Source organism: Silene latifolia, chromosome 3 (assembly GCF_048544455.1).
Source record: "Silene latifolia isolate original U9 population chromosome 3, ASM4854445v1, whole genome shotgun sequence".
Lineage (NCBI taxonomy): Eukaryota > Viridiplantae > Streptophyta > Magnoliopsida > Caryophyllales > Caryophyllaceae > Silene > Silene latifolia.
The window spans coordinates 31980355-31985968 of NC_133528.1; positions in this window are offsets into that span (position 1 = coordinate 31980355).

The window sequence follows — 5614 nt, forward strand, 5'->3', positions numbered from 1 at the left end:
CACTGCGCCAACAACCACCATGCTTGAAACTCATCACGCCGACTTCATGACCCGACCACTTCTCCTCGGACCACCCTACTCCGGCGGACGAATACTAACAACCACCCTTTCTAAAACCCTAATTGCAAAAACTCAATATCTAAACCTAATTGCAAAACCCCTTTCTGAAAAATTAATTCAATCCATTTAAATTGAAATAATTATTGATAAGACGGAGAATTTACATGTGATGTGTACGAATTAAGATCCAATTGTTGATTTATTAACAATTGATTGAGTTCTGCGAGAGTAAGAGGAGAGATTTTTTTTTTTTTTTTTTTTTTTTTAAGATGGAGGGTAGTTCTGGAATAATAAGGGTAAAGTGTGTGGGATATAGTAAACTCATGTGCGGGATTGAGCAATTACGTAAAAAAATTCTACGCGTCTCCTTTTTCCCTTATTTTGATTTCTCTTCAGTCGACAAACCCTCTTGTTTCCCTTCTCTAAAGTTCTGTGAAACGACAGTCGACAAATCTCCCTTCTTCATAATTCTGATTTTAAAATGGTGAAAGGGAAACAATTGACATTATCATCAAGGAAGAAAAACGCATCTAACAATATTTCCGTGAATCCAATTTACATCATCATCAAGAAGGAAAAATGCATCTAACAATACTTTGAGGTAAATTTCTACACCAATCATACAAACTATTATTAAAAGAATACGCGCTAAAAAATACAAGCACATAAGAATACGAGCTATTAAGATAAGAATTCGAGCTAAATTTAAAAAGAATATGAGCTTAAAAGGATCGAACTTATTAAAAATACGAGCACATAAGAATACGAGTTATTAAAATAAGAATACGAGCTTAAAAGGATCACGAGTTTAAAAATACGAGCACATAAGAATACGGGTTATTAAGAATTTAAGATAAGAATACGAGCTAATGTAAAAAAAATACGAGCTTAAAAGGATCACGAGCTTTAAAATACGAGCACATAAGAATATGGGCTATTAAGATAAGAATACAAGCTAATGTAAAAATAATACGAGCTTCAACTATTTCCACGCATTGGAAATTTTGGATAAAAAAAATTCTTCAAGATGATGCTCACGAGTCACGTCATATGATTTGTTCCACATACTCAATTAATTATAATAATTTAAGGGAGAAGATGATTCATTAGCTGGATAATGAAAGAAGATGAAGAGGAGTTAGAAAAATATGGAAGCAGTCAGAGAGAGAAGAGAAATTGGATTGAAATTGGATTACGTTACTTTTTTTTTTGCAACAATATTTGAAAAAAAAAAACTAAAATAACCTTGGATGTACAATAGCAATGTACATCCAGTTGTATAGTCTTGAAACTGATATTATTATTATTGGTATTACTCTCAGTGGTGGAGCTAGGGGGCTAGCACATCTAGAGGTGGCAAGAGGGTCAATCGGAACAGTTTCAGTTCGAGTTCTTTCAGATCGGGTCGGTTTATCTTTTTTTTTTTTTCGATTTTAGTTTGGTTCAACTCAAGTTGGATTCAGTTTTCACTTTTAACCGGTTGTAGATATTTCGGATCGGTTCAAGTTCGAGTTGGGTCAATATCAGTGCAAATAAAGTTCGAGTCGGGTTAATATCAGAGCAGATGAGATTCGAGTCAGGTCATGATTGGATCGGATGTCAAGGGATTAGGTCTTTATTCAAAACATTGGATATAATACGAATAATTTTTTTAAAAGTAATAAATAATGTTTTATTATATAATTACGATATAATATTAATTCATTGACGTCAAATGGGTGACACTCATGTATAAAAAGACACCCTAGATGTGACGCCTAGGTACATTCGGGTCATTTCGGGTTTCAATGTTGGGTTTATGTCATCAATGTACGGGTTGAAATCGGTTCAGGTATATATCGGTTCGGATTAAAACAATTCAGGTTGAAACAGTTCAGGTTCATTCGATTTTGGATCTATTTCGAATCTTACAAATTCGGTTCGATTTCGAATCAATTCAAGTCGATTCAGGTTTCGGGTTCGGTATACTTTTGCCAGGTCTAAGCCCCCGAAATATTCGAGTTATTTAGTTAAATGTTTCGAATTTTTCTTTTTTGAATGTACCTTAGATCATCACTTTTTCGCCCCCCTAAGTTTGAATCCTGGCTCCGCCAGTGATTACCCTCATCGTTTTTTTAAATATGACGATTTGATTTTTCGAGGTAAGCCTTTAACTTTAATATTTATACTAATATTTGTTAAAAAAATTATAAAAAATATGCCATTAAAATACTTAAGAAAAGTTCTTTCACATGAATATACATATTGTAATATTTAATTTTAAATTTTGAAAGATATTAAAGAAAGAAATGAGTATCTCGAAATGTGAGAATGACATTAAAAAAAAAAGTACTCGTATTTGTTATTACGACCCTTTATGAGAAGTGTAATAGTCCGTAAATAATAGAGGGAATACTCAAGTATACTCCGAACATTCAAAACACAAAAAGAGTAGCATATGTATTTACAAAGTAGAACTTTCGAGTACAAGCACACTCAAAACTTAACATTGCAAGAAAGTTTGTTCATGAACGGCAATTACGTGGAGTATTATACTATCCACAACCACCACCACAACCGCCGCCACCACCACAACCGCCACCATCACCATCACCATCACCATCACCGTTACCAGCACCACCACAACCACAGCTGTGACCACCATCTCCTATCATAACGATTATGTTACCATCTGCAGCGACACCAGCATCACGTGTAGCTTCACCGCCTTCAGATTGTTTCTCTTGGCAGCTACAACCTGTGCGTTTACATGTCAAAGCGACTTGAATTAAGAGCAATCCCCCGATTACCACGATCACAATCTGATAGGACTCCATGTCAATAGTCAATATATATTTTGATCATCGCGATATCTATATATATAGGTACGGTGGAGCTCCTAGTCGATGTAAGCAATCGTTCTTTGAAAGAAAATGTAAAACATATACTAGTATACTATATATGACATTTGTTAGACGAATTTAGACTTTTTCATGCAAATTTGAGCATGTCAAAAAAATTGAATTGAGAAAAAGAATATTGAATTGGTAAGTTTAAGCAAGACGTGTGGGAGAAACCTATGAGATTAGTAGCAAGCGCATCATCAGACCAATCATATATCCTTCAACGGAGAGTTTTCATTGAGGGCGCCACGGTGGTTACAGTGCCTCTCTAAAATGTATTCTGGTACTAAAAAAACTCAAATACCTTAGAAAAACTTATATTATTGAAAATATGTTCGCATAACGAGTGGCATAGTACATTTCCTCTTTGACGTCACGTTATCTTTCTCCATTATTTATGTCTATCTATAAAGAATGTTTTATCGTTTTAACGCTATTTACTAGTCTAATTCACGCTTTGGAGCCCATTTGTATGTATTGTAACTATTTGTTCCAAATACGTCCACATCATCATTTTCTTTTCAGTTTCATGTAAGGCCTCTAGTTGAAGTAGCCGGCTTTATGTGATTTATACTTATCTCACAATCCAGTAGCAACTGTTCTTTGAGGTTGTGTTTTTTTATAGAAGTCACTCAATACTTGAAATAACGGCTTGTTGAGGTATTGTAGGTAAGCCACTACGGCTTGCTTTCTTTTTTCTTTTCTTTTTTTAAAAAAAAAACGACAATCATTAACTCTATCTCTCACTCGTAAAGTCGTAATTACACCCAAAAACTCGAATTTTTTTTCCAAAATGGGGTTTAATAACAAACAATTTAACAAAATGGGGCGACTTTGAAACTAATTACCAAAAATGGGTCCACGTAGGCTTGGTTTTGGCGATGCTAGGGTCGGGATTAAGGTCGCTGAGCGGGAGAGCGACTTGAGGCCAAACCGCCGTGCGGCTGAGCGACTTAGCCGAAAAAAAAAATACAGAAGGAGAAGTTGATAGGAATCGAACCCGAAATCTGAATTCATACACTTCACACCCCCTAACCATAATGCCCAGCATAATGTACTGACTAATTATGGTAATTAAAATACATATTTAATGCTAAGAGTATTTAATAGTAGCTGTTTGGGATTTGAATAATAATTACTAATTATAAAGTTTAAGCACTGAAATTTAACATGTTAATTTGCTTGTACTAGTGGTTAGCTTCTACAAGATAAGTGTTTGTTTTGTTGAAGATTATGTATTCGATTCCGCTTAACAGCTTTTTTTTTTTTGGCAAAGACCCAAGTTGCTGTGGGGGAGGGCGATTTGAGCTGAAATCGCTCACTCCCTAAGCGACTTGCCTTGAAGTAGCATACTAAGGTTTGGGTGGACTTTAAGTGACACTTTGAGTAAGGTCGTTGAGCGGGAGAGCGACTTGAATCCGAGCCTCGCTACGGTGATGACGTGGACTCATTTTGGGTACATACTTTCAAACTCAACTCATTTCGTTAATTTGTTTGTGTTTGACCCCATTTTTGAAAAAAATTCCAAAAACTCCCTAGTCGTACCAAACCCTAAAACCACGAAAACTTCAATTTCTCACCCTAATTTCTATCAAATCTCAATTAATCGGACCCTAATCTATCTCACTGCATCCTATTTGTGTTTCACCATAACGTACTAATTTTTAAGCTTTTAATTATCATCAAATTGTTCTTCAATTTAGTTGAAAGTTTATTTAGTGTATCAATTAGCAATGTTGTTTATCGTAAAATTTATATCTAGTTGTGTGTTTGCCTAACTTGTAAAAGTGTTTTTAGACTCAAAAACATTTTTTGACCACGCATCATTCTCTAAAAGTTAAACAAAAAAATCTCAAAAGCTAAAATTTCATATATTTGCTCATAGAAATAGAAGCAGCAATTTGTTGCTTCTACTTTTGGAAAACACTTTTGAAAAATTAAGCTTGAAAAACAAAAACTCATTTTTGATAATCGAGGCCAAACATGTTAGTTTAGTAGCTTGTTGTTAGTTTAACCGTGAAATAGACAAATAGTGTAAGATTAATAATTACCTCTTGACTTGTTGGCCGAGTGTATGGTGAAAATGTAGTATATGAACATGGCCGGGGAACTTTTGTTATTATTAATATTATAAGCGAAATTTGAAAAAAAGTTAAAAAAGAATTCACTAAAAATTTCGAAGTTATCATCTTTTAGCGGGGGCAAGCATCACTGCTAGGCTGCTAGCCCCTCGCTCCATCGATGAGTAGATGATATTATTTGATATTCAAGAGACTAAAGTATACTTTTAAATTATTTTATTACAGTTTTTAAAATTTTAGAAAATGAAGTCAGGGAATGGTCGCCAAGACTGGAAACTCGCGAGTAGCAAGTAAGAAAGGAAATACCTTGAAATTCCAGACTATGTACACTCATGAGTCGTTTGAACTCATGACACTCAAATAACAAACAACAGCACATTTACAATTACAAACACAAAAACACAAGTACATGCATGCGCGCATACGAAGTATTATGCTATCCACAACCGCCACAACCACCACAACCGCCACCACCACAACCACTGCTGTGACCAGCATGTCCTGCCATAACGACCATGTTACCATCCGAGACAACACCTGCATTACGAGTAGCTTCTCCGCCTTCCAATCCAGATTGTTTCTCCTGCGTAC